The following is a 17,360-nucleotide window of genomic DNA, read 5'->3' on the forward strand; positions in this document are numbered from 1 at the left end:
TTATTGGAAAGCAAGAAAAAATTATCTCATGAGTAGACATGGAGAAAACAATGTTGAAGCATTGTTTTCTCTCAACAAATTGAAGAGTTAGTATCTCGACTGTGATTATTGCTATTGCATTGCCAAAGGAGAGGCCTGAGGAAGATGTGAGGCCAGGGTAACAATTAAATGCGAATTACTAAAGAGATGAAATGTGCATATGGACAAGGAGTGGCAGATAATAAGATAGCAAGGGTATAATGGAAAGCAACAGGATGTCTCAAATAATTTAATGAAAGATAATGATCAAAGCAAAGAAGCCCTCATATTCAGAACGGAACATCCACAGGTCTAAACTCTGCAAGTGAGTGTTTTTCTTTTTTCCCTCCAGTAACTGTTCTTCCCTCTTCTGTGCCAGGCTGTAGCCAAGATAATAAGGTATAATTACATTTATGATCTTTTCTTGCTGAAGTCTAAACACATTTTCTAGAAACCACGATACATACATTGTGCTTTGGTTCCAGAGCAATCTTCAAGTTGTGTTTTAACATATAGTTTAGCTGAAACATTGCGGGAAGAGGAAATAGGTTTGCTGATAATGGTAGGAGAGGCAGGAGCAGTAGCAAGGGAGAGAAGCGGGGAGGAAGCAAGGGAAAGGCCAGGGGCAGCAATGAACAAAAAGGGGTAGAGGGAAGCAAGGAGAATCTTATAAGGCAGTGAAAGTAAATCAACTCAAAGGAAAAGAATAAATTAAATTCATTCCAGTTACTGATCAGTTTAAGAGGTAATTGTGGGGAAGCCAGGAGTCTAACCACTCCTTATAACAATCGCTTCAATCATTATTAAATGTTTGTTGAATTAAAACAGCTTCAACTTTTGGGTTACAAAGAGAGGAAGGGTAGGGCTGTGGAGAATAAACAAGAGCTGCTGTAAGAAGATATGATGGAAATGATAATACATTATTGGTCTAAAACAAGGAAGCAAATTATTTGTAATAAGTGAAGTGAAAACCAGGAAGTATGGAAGGTAAATGCTAAGACTGAGAAGCTGCACTCTGTGATGTCTGTGACATTCACTATGACACAGCAGCACAGAAATTAAACTCTTCTTTTTAGGAGTATATTTTGGATACTGTAGATTTGGGGTATGCCATTATTTGCCAACTACTTACTTTTGTATCCTATGTAAGATTTAAAAACTAATATTTAACTGTATCTTGGTTTAGTAAGAGCAGAGCTGGCCATGCTTAAAAAATACACACAGATACATTTCTAAAAGGATACATACCAATTGTTAACAGTGCCAATCTGGGAGTCAGTTTGGGTTGGGAATAAACAATGTTTTAAACTTTTACTTCACAAGTTTTTGTAGTTTATGGTAAAGATAAATTTTTAAAGTTTTATTATTGTTATTATTATTTTTTAAATTGCATTTTATGTTTTGAGGTACATGTGCAGAACATGCAAGATAGTTGCATAGGTACACACGTGGCAGTGTGATTTGCTGCCTTCCTCCCCTTCACCCACATCTGGCATTTCTCCCCATGCTATCCCTCCCCAACTCCCCTCCCCACTGTCCCTCCCCTATTCCCCCGAATAGACCCCAGTGTGTAGTGCTACCCTCCCTGTTTTCATGAGTTCTCATTGTTCATCACCCGCCTATGAGTGAGATCATGTGGTATTTCATTTTCTGTTCTTGTGTCAGTTTCCTAAGAATGATGTTCTCCAGATTCATCCATGTCCCCACAAATGACACGAGCTCATTGTTTTTGATTGCTGCATAATATTCCATAGTGTATATGTGCCACATTTTCCCAGTCCAGTCTATCATCGATGGGCATTTGGGTTGGTTTCAGGTCTTTGCTATTGTAAACAGTGCTGCAATGAACATTCGTGTGCATGTGTCCTTATAGTAGAACGATTTATAGTCCTTTGGATATATACCCAGTAATAGGATTGCTGGGTCAAATGGAATTTCTATTCCTAGGTCCTTGAGGAATCGCCACACTGTCTTCAACAATGGTTGAACTAATTTACACTCCCACCAGCAGTGTAAAAGGGTTTCTATTTCTCCACATCCTCTCCAGCATCTGCTGTCTCCAGATTTTTTAATGATCTCCATTCTAACTGGCGTGAGATGGTATCTCAATGTGGTTTTGATTTGCATCTCTCTAATGACCAGTGATGATGAGCATTTTTTGATATGTTTGTTGGCCTCATGTATGTCTTGTTTTGTAAAGTGTCTGTTCATATCCTTTGCCCATTTTTTAATGGGCTTGTTTTTTTTCTTGTAAATCTGTTTGAGTTCTTTGTAAATTCTGGATATCAACCCTTTGTCAGATGGGTAAACTGCAAAAATTTTTTCCCATTCTGTTGGTTGCTGATTCACTCTAATGACTGTTTCTTCTGCTGTGTATTTTAAACCAATTCTCCAATTCTCTTCTTTCTTTGCTTCCCTCCACTTGAAGTTTTTTTCAGAGACTACAAAATGAATACATGCTTATAAAAATGTGTGGCAGTTTACTTAATTTATTCCTATGGACAAACTTTTGGGTTGTTTCTATTTTTTTTTGCAATGACAAACACTATTAAGGTGATCATGCATGTATGTTTCATATGTTTCTGCATCAACATATAATAAATTCATAGAAGTAGAATAACTGGTTAAAAGTGAATGTGGGAGGACTCAAGATGGTCCTGTGAGAACAACCGAGGATTGGAGCTCTCCTTGAATCCGCGGAGAGAGACCCAATCGAAAAGTCAGCAACTACGCAGACGACAAGCGGATAAATCCACAAAGATGGGAAGAAAACAGCGAAAAAAGGAGGAAAACACCCGAAACCAGAACACCTCACCTCCTAGAAAGGACCAAAACTCCTCACCAGCAAGGGAAAAAAGCTGGACGGAGAATGACTGTGACAAAATGACGGAATTAGACTTCAGAAGGTGGATAATGAGAAACTTTTGTGAGCTAAAAGAACATGTATAAATCAATGCAAAGGAACTAAGGAACTTGAAAAAAGATATGAGGAAATGATAACAAGAATGGATAACTTAGAGAGGAATATGAATGAATTAAAGTAGCTGAAAAACACAATACGAAAACTTCACGAAGCATGCACAAGTTTTAATAGCCGAATTGACCAAGCAGAAGAAAGAATATCTGAAGTCGAAGACCAACTCAATGAAATAAAATGAGAAACCAAGATTAGAGAAAAAAGCGCAAAAAGGAATGAACAAAGTCTCCAAGAAATGTGGGACTATGTGAAAAGACCTAACCTACGTTTGATAGGTGTACCAGAAGGGGATGAAGAGAATGAATCCAAGCTGCAAAATACTCTTCAGGACATCAAGAAAATTTCCCCCACCTAGCAAGACAGGCCAACACTCAAATGCAGGAAATACAGAGAACACCACAAAGATATTCTGCAAGAAGAGCAACCCCAAGCCACATAATCGTCAGATTCAACAAGGTTGAAATAAAGCAGAACATACTAAGGGCAGCCAGAGAGAAAGGTCAGGTCACCCACAAAGGGAAGCCCATCAGACTCACAGCAGATCTCTTAGCAGAAACACTACAAGCCAGAAGAGAGTGGGGGCCAATATTCAACATTCTTAAAGAAAAGAACTTTCAACCCAGAATTTCATATCCAGCCAAACTGAGCTTCAGAAGTGAAGGAAGAATAAAATCCTTTGCGAACAAGCAAGTACTCAGAGATTTTGTCACCACCAGGCCTGCTTTACAAGAGCTCCTAAAAGAGGCACTACACATAGAAAGGATCAATCAGTACCAGCCATTCCAAAATCACACTGAATGCTAAAGAGCTTCAACATAATGAAGAATCTACAACAACTAACAGGCAAAACAGCCACTTAGCATCAAAATGGCAGTATCAAATTCACACATAACAATATTAACCCTAAATGTAAATGGACTAAATGCACCAATCAAAAGACACAGACTGGCAAATTGGATAAAATTCCAAAACCCATCAGTGTGCTGTATCCAGGAAACCCATCTCACATGCAAGGATACACAAAGGCTCAAAATAAAGGGATGGAGAAAGATTTACCAAGCAAATGGAGAGCAAAAAAAAGCAGGAGTTGCAATTCTCATCTCTGATAAAATAGACTTTAAAGCAACAAAGATCAAAAGAGACAAAGAAGGCCATTACATAATGGTAAAAGGATCGATACAACAAGAAGAGCTAACGATCCTAAACATATATGGACCCAACACAGGAGCACCCAGATACATAAGGCAAGTTCTTAATGACTTACAAAAGGACTTAGACTCCCACACAATAATAGTGGGAGACTTTAACACTCCACTGTCAATACTAGACAGATCAACCAGACAGAAAATTAACAAGGATATCCAGGGCTTGAACTCAGACCTGGAGCAAGCAAACCTGATAGACATTTACAGAACTCTCCACCCCAAATCCACAGAATACACATTCTTCTCAGCACCACATCACACCTACTCTAAAATTGACCACATAATTGGAAGTAAAGCACTGCTCAACAAATGCAAAACAACTGAAATCATAACAAACAGCCTCTCAGACCATAGTGCAATCAAGTTAGAACTCAGAATACAGAAACCAACCCAGAACCGCACAGCTTCATGGAAACTGAACAACTGACTCTTGAATGTTGATTGGGTAAACAATGAAATGAAGACAGAAATAAAGAAGTTCTTCGAAACCAATGAGAATGAAGACACAACATGCCAGAATCTCTGGGACACATTTAAAGCAGTCTCTAGAGGAAAATATATAGCAATAAGTGCCCATATGAGGAGAATGGAGAGATCCAAATTTGACACCCTATCATCAAAATTGAAAGAGCTAGAGAAGCAAGATAAAAAAAACTCAAAACCCAGCAGAAGACAAGAAATAACTAAGATCAGAGCTGAACTGAAGGAGACTGAGACACGAAAAACCCTTCAAAAAATCAATAAATCCAAGAGCTGTTTTTTTGAAAAGATCAACAAAATACACAGACCACTAGCCAGATTGATAAACAAGAAAAGAGAGAACAACCAAATAGATGCAATAAAAAACGATAAAGGGGAAATCACCACAGATTCCACAGAAACTCAAACCATCATCAGAGAATATTACAAACAACTCTATGCACATAAACTAGTAAACCTGGAAGAAATGGACAAATTCCTGGACTCCTGTGTCCTCCCAAGCTGAAACCAGGAGGAAGCTGAAACTATGAATAGACCAATAACAAGGTCAGAAGTCGAGGCAGCAATTAAGAGCCTACCACTCAAAAAAAACCCAGGTCCAGACGGATTCACAGCCGAATTCTACCAGACGCACAAAGAGGAGCTGGTACCATTTCTTCTAAAATTATTTCAAACAATCCAAAAAGAGGGAAGCCTTCCCAAATCAGTTTACGAGACCAACATCATTCTGATACCAAAACCCGGCAGAGACCCAACAAGAAAAGAAAACTTCAGGCCAATATCCATGATGAACATAGATGCAAAAATCTTCAATAAAATATTGGCAAGCCGATTGCAACAGCAAATCAAAAAACTTATTCATCATGATCAAGTAGGATTCATCCTGGGGATGCAAGGCTGGTTCAACATAGGCAAGTCTATCAACGTAATTCACCACATAAACAGAACCAAGGACAAAAACCACATGATTATCTCAATTGATGAAGAGAAGGCATTTGACAAATTTCAACAGCCCTTTATGCTAAAAACCCTCAATAAACTCGGTATCGATGGAACGTATCTCAAAGTAATAAAAGCTATTTACAACAAACCAACAGCCAATATTATACTGAATGGGCAAAAACTGGAAGCATTCCATTTGAAATCTGGCACTAGACAAGGATGCCCTCTTTCACCACTCCTATTCAATATAGTACTGGAAGTTCTAGCCAGAGCAATCAGGCAAGAAAAAGAAATAAAGGGTATTCAAATAGGAAAGGTGGAAGCCAAATTGTCTCTATTTGCAGACGACATGATAGTATACCTAGAAGACCCCATTGCCTCAGCCCAAAAACTCCTGAAACTGATAAGCAACTTCAGCAAAGTCTCAGGATATAAAATCAATGTGCAAAAATCACAAGCATTCGTCTACACCAATAACAGACTTAAAGAAAGCCAAATCAAGAATGAACTGACATTCGCAATTGCTACAAAAAGAATAAAATACCTTGGAATACAACTCACAAGGAATGTAAGGGACCTCTTCAAGGAGAACTACAAACCACTGCTCAATGAAATCAGAGAGGACACAAACAGATGGAGAAACATTCCATGTTCATGGTTAGGAAGAATTAATATCGTGAAAATGGCTATACTGCCCAAAGTAATTTACAGAATCAACGCTATCCCCATCAAGCTACCATTGACTTTCTTCACAGAACTGGAAAAAACCACCATGAACTTCACATGGAACCAAAAGAGAGCCCGCATAGCCAAGTCAATTCTAAGCAAAAAGAACACAGCGGGGGGCATCACACTACCGGATTTCAAACTATACTACAAGGCTACAGTAATCAAAACAGCATGGTACTGGTACCAAAACAGAGATATAGACCAATGGAACAAAACAGAGGCACTGGAGGCAACACAACATATCTACAACTATACAATCTTTGATAAACCTGACAAAAACAAGCAATGGGGAAAGGATTCCCTGTTTAACAAATGGTGTTGGGAAAATTGGCTAGCCATGTGCAGAAAGCAGAAACTGGACCCCTTCCTGACACCTTTACACTAAAATTAACTCCAGATGAATTAAAGACTTAAACATAAGACCTGGCACGATAAAAACCTTAGAAGGAAATCTAGGCAAAACCATCCAGGACATAGGAGTAGGCAAGGACTTCATGAACAAAACACCAAAAGCATTGGCAACAAAAGCCAAAATAGACAAATGGGACCTAATGAAACTCCACAGCTTCTGCACGGCAAAAGAAACAGTCACTAGAGTGGATCGGCAACCAACAGAATGGGAAAAAATTTTTGCAGTTTACCCATCTGACAAAGGGCTGATATCCAGAATTTACAAAGAACTCAAACAGATTTACAGGAAAAAAACAAACAAGCCCATTCAAAAGTGGGCAAAGGATATGAACAGACACTTTACGAAAGAAGACATATATGAGGCCAACAATCATATGAAAAAATGCTCATTGTCACTGGTCATCAGAGAGATGCAAATCAAAACCACATTGAGATACCATCTCACTCCAGTTAGGATGGTGATCATTAAACAATCTGGAGACAGCAGATGCTGGAGAGGTTGTGGAGAAAAAGGAACACTTTTACACTATTGGTGGGAGTGTAAATTAGTTCAACCATTGTGGAAGACTGTGGCGATTCCTCAAGGCCTTAGAAATAGAAATTCCATTTGACCCAGCAATCCCATTACTGGGTATATATCCAAAGGTCTATAAATTGTTCTATTATAAGGACACATGTACACGAATGTTCATTGCAGCACTGTTTACAATAGCAAAGACCTGGAATCAACCCAAATGCCCATTGATAATAGACTGGATTGGAAAAATGTGGCACATATACACCGTGGAATATTATGCAGCAATCAGAAATGATGAGTTTGTGACATTTGTAGGGACATGGATGAATCTGGAGAACATCATCCTCAGCAAACTGACACAAGAACAGAAATTGAAACACCGCATATTCTCACTCATAGGCGGGTGATGAAAAATGAGAACACATGGACACAGAAAGGGGAGTACTAAACACTGGGGTCTATTGGGGGTAAAGGGGAGGGCCAGTGGGAGGGGGAGGTGGGGAGGGATAGCCTGGGGAGAAATGCCAAATGTGGGTGAAGGGGAGAAGGAAAGCAAAGCACACTGCCATGTGTGTACCTATGCAACTGTCTTGCATGCTCTGCTCATGTACCCCAAAACCTAAAATCCAATAAAAAATTAAAAAAAAAAAGAAAATAAAAGTAAAACCAAGAAAAAAAAAAGTGAATGTGTACCCATTATTAATTTTTATTTTTAACTATGGGTACATAATAGTTGCATATATGCATAACTAACATAATTAATGCATAATCTATGAATAAAAGGGTATCTATCACCTTAAGTATTTAACATTCATTTGTGTTAGAAACATTCCAATTCCACTCTTTTATTTAAAAATATACAATAGATTATTATTAACTATAGTCCCTCTATTGTAATATGCACATTTATTTTGAGAAATATTGCTAAATAGCTTACTGAAATGTAACAATTTACATATTTATAAGAATGCATGACTTTGCCGATATCCTTACACTCACTAACTCTGGATATTATTATTATTCTTAATCTTAGCCTGTCCTATAAGTAAAATTAATTTCTTTTTGTTTAAATTCAAGTTGTTAGAGAGGTTAGAAATATTTCATATTCTTATGATGGTTTTTAAAATTAATTTTTAAGAGCTTTCTACGTAAAGTGATACTTACCTCTCTCATATATACTGAAAGCATTTTCTGCCAATTCACAGTGTCTCTTAACGTTATTCATAACCTCTTCTTATATAAAGTTATATAGTTTCATATAATCAAATGTGTTAATCTTTTTCTAGGGCTTCTAGATGTCATATCATGGTTAGGAAGAATTAAAGAAATGTTTTCATCTACATCTTATTAGTGAATCGTGGGAACAAAAAAACTGAGAATCTAAGAGTCATAGAACTATTTTACATATCTATGGGTTGACATAACCTGTTTACTACATTAACATCATCAAAAAAACCTATGTTATCTTTTCTTTCTGTTTATCATTCCCTTTCTATCTTTCCAACATGCTGTTTCCAGCAACTACTGCATTCTACTGAGAAGGCTAAGAAAAGGTTAGAAGATATTTTTATGACTAAAAGCAAGTAAGTCCTCATTTTTCAATATCTTTTGTAGATAAAATACAAGGGATGTCCCTTTTGTTTTTGGAGAAGTCAAGCTGTGCAGGTCATGTATTATCATATATTCATTTGCCCCATCTGATAGGTCAACCGAGATGAAGATATATATCTATGTAAATATTGCTGTAACAGCTCCTGGTATTCATTTCTGCATGTGCCATCACCATTAGGCATTCCTAGATATAAAACTCAATACTGAATAAACCACATCATGTGTAGGAGATAGCTGTAGCTTGAAACAGAGGAAAAATATTAATTTCTCTCAATTATTTAACCTGATCATCTCATACAATTATATCTGCCAATTTTGCTATCCCAGCATATACAAACCTTACCTATCCTTCAAGACTCAGCTCAAACGCTACTTTCTCTGTGATGCCTACTTCTAAATTCTCATGACTGTTTATGTATACCACTCCTCCCCACAAGCATCTATGCCTATCTTTGCTTTCTAGTTATTTAAGTAGCCATGACTTATTTCTTTTAGAATATAAAATTACTGGGGTAAGATGCTCATCTAAATAAACTTAGAATTTCCCCAGGGTATTTACTGAAATGGAGTTACTGACCTGAATATGTAAAAACAGAATTAAGCTAGATTGAAGAGAAATATAGAAATTTGAAATTCAAACTCAGGAAAATAGAAAGGTTAAGAATAATAAAGGAGGGCAATAAAATTATTGATAGGCTCGTAACTAACCTAGGCAATTCAATTGCAATGGATAGCGAACAGGAAAAAAAGAAAGCCCAAACTCAGGGTTACTTTTGCTGTGTGAATATTCAAAATAAATATCATCTCAGACTATTAAGATTTACTATGGTTTGCTCTGCTCTTTGAGGGACTATTCGATAGGCAAAAGTTTTTGAAACAAATATTTTAAAATTTCAAGTTACAGCACAAAAGACTGAGAAACAAAATAGTTCACTGCACTAGGAAGAAGAGAAAATCAACAAGTCTAACAACTGATTGCATTTTAGAATTTAAGATTCATTTCTCCATCTGGATGATATTTGTCTTTCTTTGTATTGGTATGATTCAGGTAAGCACATGCTTCTTGTAAATACAACGATCTTCACTGATACTTCTATGAAACTGTTTAATATAGCAACTGTGGAGCAAAAGAGATACTTTGTATTAAGGCAGAATTGAAGTTCTTAAATAAGCTAAAATTATGTTTTATATTGTCATTCTATTTAAACCACAGGGACCAGCTTTAGGATTATTTAAAGTCCGCATTGTAGCCACAGACATTCTGGATAGCTTGTATAGGCATGCTTAAATCAAAGCAATATGATTTTCTTAAATGGAAAAATAGCTAATTAAGTTTCTATGATTCTTTAATCATAATAGATTAGCCAATAATTGATTTGGAAAGGGAGGGAGACCATTTCTTAACCTGGAGCTGTTTTGTTTTTTCTTATCAGATCTGTCTCCTAATAATTAACACCGAAATTCCTCTAGCAATTATGGTTTCTCTTTTAAATGACTCTGATAATTTATAGCTTACTGGGAGTGTTTCAACTCAAATATGTGTGTAATTCACTCTTCTGGCTCATTTTCACCACATTTTCCTTACTACCACCCTTCTACTCACTGCCCCAAGTCCAGACCATCTTACACAGATGAATGAGTGTCTGTGCTCCCCTTAGCTAATATAATGGTTTGTGCTTCCCTTCACCAATATAATAGTTTACCATATAGGGAATACTGTGGCTGGCTTCCAATGATTCATTTTGATGGAAAAAGGGATATTTCTATTAAGAGCAGTCCATTGGTCAGTTCCCACACTTCATTTCTAAGCAATGCTTTTAGCTTCTTACCCCTTTTACCAGTTTTTCCCTTGTCATCTTTTTTTTTTTTTTAAATGAGTGGAGTTGTTGGGAAACAAATCAGTTAATAAATGTGAGTTTTATAGGACTTAAACTCAGCTCTGGGGCAAGATGTTCATGTAAATAAACTAAAAAAAAAAAAAAAAGAAAAAAAGCTCTGGGTCAAGTGGACCTGATAGCTAGCTACAGAACTCTCAACTGAAATTCAACAGAATATACATTCTTCTCAACATCACACAGCACTTACTCGAAAATTGATCACATAATCAGAAGTAAAACACTCCTCAGCAAATGTGAAAGAACCGAAATCTTAACCAATCGTCTCTCAGACCACAGCACAATCAAATTAGAACTGAAGATTAAGAAATTCACTCAAAACCACGAAACTATATGGAAATTGAACAACCTGCTCCTGCATGACACTTCAGCAAAGAATGAAATTATGGGAGTTATCAAGAAGTTCTCTGAAACGAATGACAACAAGGATGGAACATACAAGAATCTCTTGGATACAGCTAAAGCAGTGTTAAGAGGGAAATTTATAGTACTAAATGCCCACATCAGAAAGCCAAAACAAAATTCGAGTTAACAGCCTAACATCACAACTAAAAACACTAGAGAACCGAGAGCAAACAAATACCAAAACTAGCAGAAGACAAGAAGTAACCAAGATCAGAGCTGAATTGAAAGAGACAGAGACACAAAAAATCCTTCTGAAAAGAAAATCAATGAATTCAGGTGCTGGCTTTTGAAGAAATTAATAAAATAGATAGTCCACTAGCTAGATTAATAAAGAAGAAAAGAGAAGAATCATATAAACACAATAAGAAATGATAAAGGGGATATTAATACTGACCTCATAGAAATACAACCATCAGAGAATACTGTAAACATCTCTATGAACATAAACTAGAAAATCTAGAAGAAATAAATTCCTGATCACGTACACCTTCCCAAGAGTGGACTAGGAAGAAACCGATTTTCTGAATAGACCAATAATGAGTTCTGAAATTGAGGTAGTAATAAATAGCCTCCCAACCAAACAAAGCCCAGGAACAGAAAAATTCACAGCTGAATTCTACCAGAGGTACAAAGTTGGTACCATTTCTACTGAAACTATTCCAAAAAGTAAAAAGGAGTGACTCCTTCCAAACTCATTATACGAGGCCAGCATCATCCTGATACCAAAACTGAGCAAAGATAAAACAAAAAAAGAAAACTTCAGGCCATTATCCTGGATGAACTTTGATACAAAAATTTGTAATAAAATACTGGCAAACCAAATCCAGCAGCACATCAAAAAGCTTATCCACCATGATCAAGTTGGCTTCATCCCTGGGATGCAAAGTTGATTCAACATATGAAAAGTAATAAATGTGATTCATCACATAAACAGAACTAAAGACAAAAATCATATGATTATCTCAATACAGGCAGAAAAGGCCTTCAGTAAAATATTCAGCATCCTTCATGTTAAATACTCTCAATAAACTAGGTTTTGAAGGAACACACCTCAAAATAGTAAGAGTCATCTACCACAAACCAACAGCCAATATTATACCAAATGGGCAAAAGTTGGAAGCATTCTCCTTGAAAACTTGCATAAGATAAGGTCAACTTTTCTCACCACTCCTATTAAACACAGTATTGGAAATTCTGGCCAGGGCAATCAGGCAAGAGAAATAAATAAAGCATATTCAGATAGGAAGAGGAGAAGTCAAATTATCTTTATTTGGAGATGACATGATCCTATATCTAGAAAACCCCATTGTCTCTGCCCAGAAGCTTCTTAACCTGATAAGCAACTTCAGCAAAGTTTCAGAATATAAAATCGACATGCAAAGATAGCTATCATTCCTATACATCAACATTTGGCAAGCCAGGAGCCAAATTATGAATGAATTATCATTCTCAATTGTCACAAAAAAGACAACAAAATAAAGCAACAACAACAACAAACCCTAGGAATATAGCTAACAAGGGATGTGAAGGACCTCTTCAAGGAGAACTACAAACCACTGCTCAAATAAATTAGAACAGACACAAACAAACAGGAATGTTCCATGCTCATTGATAGGAAGAAAACATTGTGAAGATAGAGCAATTTATACATTCAATGCTATTCCCATTAAACTACCATTGACATTCTTCACAGAATTAAAACAAAACATAACTATTTAAAACTCCATATGGAACTTAAAAAGAGCCTGAATAGCCAAGAGAATCCTAAGCAAAGAAAACGAAGCTGGAAACATCATGCTACCTGACTTCTAACTATACTACAAGTTTACAGTAACCAAAAGAACATGGTACTGGTATTAGAACAGATACATAGACCAATGGCACAGAATAGAGAACTCAGAAATAAGGCTGCACACCTACAATCATCTGATCTTTAATGAACTTGACAAAAACAAGCAATGGGGAAATGACTCTATATTTAATAAATGGTGCTGAGAGTGCTGGCTAGCCATATGCAGAAAATTGAAATTGGACCCTTCCTTACAAAAATCAATTCAAGATGAATTAAAGACTTAAACATAAAATTCAAAACTATAAAAACTCTGTAAGAAAATCTAGGCAATACCATTTAGGATGCAGGCACAGGCAAAGATTTCATGATGCAAATGCCAAAAGCAATTGCAACAAGAGCAAAAATTGACAAATGGGATCTAATTAAACTAAAGAGCTTTTATACAGTAAAAGAAATGATCATCAGAGTGAACAACCTGCAGAATGGGAGAAAATTTTTGCAATCTAACCATTTGACAAAGGTTCAATATCCAGAGTCTACAAGGAACTTAAACAGATTCACAAGAAAAAAACAAAAACCCCATTTAAAAGTTGGCAAAGGATATGAACAGATACTTCTCAGAAGAATACATACAAGTACCCAACAAACATGCAAGAAAGCTCAGTATTACTGATGGTTAGAGAAATGCAAATCAATCAATATTGATTCTTCCAATCCATGAACATAGAATACCTTTTCATTTTGTGGTGTCCTCTTTAATTTTATTCATGGATGTTTTGTAGTTTCATTATAGACATCTTTCACATCTTTGGTTAATTCCTAGGTATTTAATTTTATGCGTGTCTATTATAAATAGGATTATCTTTTTGATTTCTTATACAGATTTTCATTGTTGACATACAGAAATGCTACTGATTTTGGTGTGTTGATTAACTTGTTGATTAGCAATGTTAATCAACACTGTTGATCACTGTTATTACTCTGTTGACTAATGGTGATGGCAGTGGGCATCCTTGTTGTGTTTCAGATCTTAGAGGAAAGGCTTTCAGCTTTTCCCCATTTCATATGATACTAGCTATGGGTCTGTCAAAAATGACATTTATTATGTTGAAGCATATTTATTCTATAACCATTTTTTAATGGCTTTTATCTTGAAGGATATTAAATTTTATCAAATGGTTTTTCAGCATCAATTGAAATCACAATGTGCTTTCTGTCCTTCATAATGTTGATATAATAAATCACATTGATTGATTTGCATATGTTGAAATATTCTTGAATCCCTGCATGATGCAATGATTATAGTAATTGACTATGCAATTTAACCTCAGCCATGATGATGAAGGCAAGTGAAAAGGCACAGGTAGGGGCGACCTAGTTTTGGGGTGTGTGTGGTAAAGATAGGACAGATGGGGAAGTAGACAATAAATAGTTTTTACATTTTATCATAATTATTTGTTTATATCTGAGTTTCTTCCACTAGATCACGGTTTCTCAATCTCAGCACTATTAACTTTTAGACTAAATAATACTTTATTGGGAGAGAGGTGTTCTCAAAACTCTCTCCCAATAAAGAGGAGAGAGAGTTTATAGGGTAGAACGTTTAGTAACATCCCAGACTTCTACCCACTTGATGTTAGTAGTTTTGCCCTGGTGGTGACAATCAAAAATGTCTCCAGACACTGACAGTTGTCCCTAAAATTCAGCCTTGAATGAGAACCACTCCACTAGGGACTAGGCATATTGAGTGGTCTTGGGAAAATTAGGCATAAGCTTCCAAGAATCCTCTCTTAGAGGAGTCAGGATGCACTAAATTCCTTCAGCAAGGTCTAAGGACACATTTCTGGCTATTGCCAACCAAGGCAGCTCATTAGAAACTCACTGCCCAGAACTTTTTATTGGGGCTGATCATGCAGGTGCCCTCTGCCTGGCACCTGAATTCTGGAATCCTGGAATGAAAGAGGGTTTTAAGGATAAACCATACTGTTTGCACAGGTTAGTCACAGGGAGACAATTTTAACAGTTTTGGGAATGGTGGGAGTCCTCCTGAAATCCAAGTTCCCAGACAACAACCAAGGACCAATCTTGTAAGCAGTGCTTTTAAAGGATGGAAGCCAGGCCTGTTATATTAACTCTTTTGTGCAGGGGAAATTTATATAATACATCACATAGGAACATACAATCTTTGTTTTTAAAATTCTTAATCCTTTGCCCAATTTCCTTGTGTCTCATCTTTTTTATTTTTTCAAAACAAACAAACAAAAAAAGTCTGAAGAGTCCAGCACTACACAGTTCAGCATACCCATTTCTTTAGAAAGCAGTTCAGGGACCTTTGATTGTTTATAAGGAATGTTGCCAAGAAGTTCAGCGCCTTCTACCCCTTATTCCCAACTGCCAAGAAAACAAACTATCCTCCGTGTATTTCACATAGGAACAAAAGAAGGGTTTTCCTTTGTATCATATATATATATTTAAATAGTTTTTTAAATGCATTTTAGGTTTTGGAGTACATGTGAAGAACATGCAAGATTGTTGCATAGGTACACACATGGCAGAGTAATTTGCTGCCTTCCTCACCTATATCTGGCATTTCTCCCCATGCTATTTCTCCCCAACTCCCCACCCCCTGCTGTCCCTCCCCTATTTCCCCCCTACAGACCCCAGTGTGTGATGCTCCCCTCCCTGTGTCCATGTGTTCTCATTGTTCAATACCTACCTATGAGTGAGAACATGTGGTGTTTGATTTTCCTTTGTATAATATTTAAGAAACCTTTTATGTACCCTGTCACAGTTACTTCATCCTTAGAGTGAAACATATTTCACAAGGAAAAAACTCGTTCTTGAAAATAATGTTTACTACACAAAAAACTACTAACACTATTTGCTTGATCTGTTGACAAGATTTTAAAAATTGTCCAATTATTTAAAACTCTGTCTCAACATAGATAATTCATATGATTAATTTACATAACTATTATGAGTTTACCACTAAAGGCCTGTAGTAAAGGCCACATAGGCCATGGCAGAGAACAGAGCCTCCAGGAATGAGAAATACTAAACTGCCTTCTATTACTCCACTCCTTTATTAATTAAAATTCCTTATTAAAGAATATCTAATAATTTGTAAGGGAATAAGAATGTAATGTATATTTCAGGGAAATTTTGAAATAGGCTCAAACTTTTTTCTTTTTTTTTTTTGGAGATAGGGTCTCACTCTGTCACCTGGAATGAAGTGGCTTGATCTTGACTCACTGCAGCCTTGGTCTCCTGGGCTCAAGCAGTCCTTCCATTTCAGCCTCCTAAGTAGCTGGGACTACAGTTTTGACACCATGCCTGGCTAATTTTTGAATTTGTTTTAGAGACAGGGCTTTGCTATGTTGCCCAGGCTGGTCTTGAATTCCTGGGCTCAAGCATTTACCCACCTCAGCCTCCCAAAGTGCGGGGATTATAGGCATAAGCTACCACACCCAACCCCCAAAACTTTGAAAAAGGCAATTAATTTGTTAGACCCACAATCAGTAAGAGTATGGAGTTAGACAGACACAATTAAAGTCCTGGGTTCTTCACTTAGTAGCCATAATCCTTGGGTAAATGACTTAATTTCTGTTAGCTTTAATCTTTTCAAACGTAAACTGGGCCTAGTAATAGTACCTACTTCATATGCTCTGATTAGTAAAAGAGATAATCCATGCAAGCGCATGGGATGTTCTCATAGTACTGGCCCATAGTACATTATCAATAAATTTTAGCTCGTTTTTTATTATATGGAATATATGTCTAGAATATATATGGGATGTTTTGATATTTCTTTTGATATATAATCATCAGCATATGATTATATATGGAATGTATGTATGGAATCTTTTATGATTGACTGTTTTCATTCAGCATAATACCCTTGAGGTTCATCTGAACTGCTGCTCACTTGCCCAATAAATGTTGGGATTCGTTGCAGTTTTTGGCTATTGTGAACGAAGCTTCTATGCACACAGGTTTTTAGTTTGTTTGTTTGAGATTAAGTCTTGCTCTGTCAACCCAGGTCAGAGTGCAGTGACCCGATCTTGGCTCACTGCAACCTCTGCTCCCAGGTTCAAGCAATTCTCCTGTCCCAGCCTCCTGAGTAACTGGGATTACAGGTGTGCACCACCATACTGGGCTAATTTTTGTATTTTTAGTTGAGCAGGGTTTCACCATTTTGGTCAGGCTGGTCTCAAACTCCTGAACTTGTGATCCACCTGCCTCAGCCTCCCAAAGTGCTGAAATTAGAAGTGTGAGCCACTGCACCTGGCCTGTTTTCATTTTATAAATGTGAACATAAGTCTACATTTCTCTGGAATAGATGCCCAACAGTGCAATTACTGGATTGTATGTTAAGTAC

General features: G+C 36.7%; 1 long non-coding RNA gene across 1 annotated transcript in view; it reads left to right on the forward strand.

The window, feature by feature from the left end:
- Positions 1-17,360, forward strand: part of LOC118152231 (uncharacterized) — a 290,940-nt gene that overhangs the window by 35,903 nt on the left and 237,677 nt on the right. The window contains exon 4 of the long non-coding RNA XR_004740753.3: positions 8,798-8,862. This is a non-coding gene — a long non-coding RNA (uncharacterized LOC118152231). The remainder of the gene's footprint in view (positions 1-8,797; positions 8,863-17,360) is intronic.

Source organism: Callithrix jacchus, chromosome 3 (genome assembly GCF_049354715.1).
Source record: "Callithrix jacchus isolate 240 chromosome 3, calJac240_pri, whole genome shotgun sequence".
In the NCBI taxonomy this organism is placed as follows: domain Eukaryota; kingdom Metazoa; phylum Chordata; class Mammalia; order Primates; family Cebidae; genus Callithrix; species Callithrix jacchus.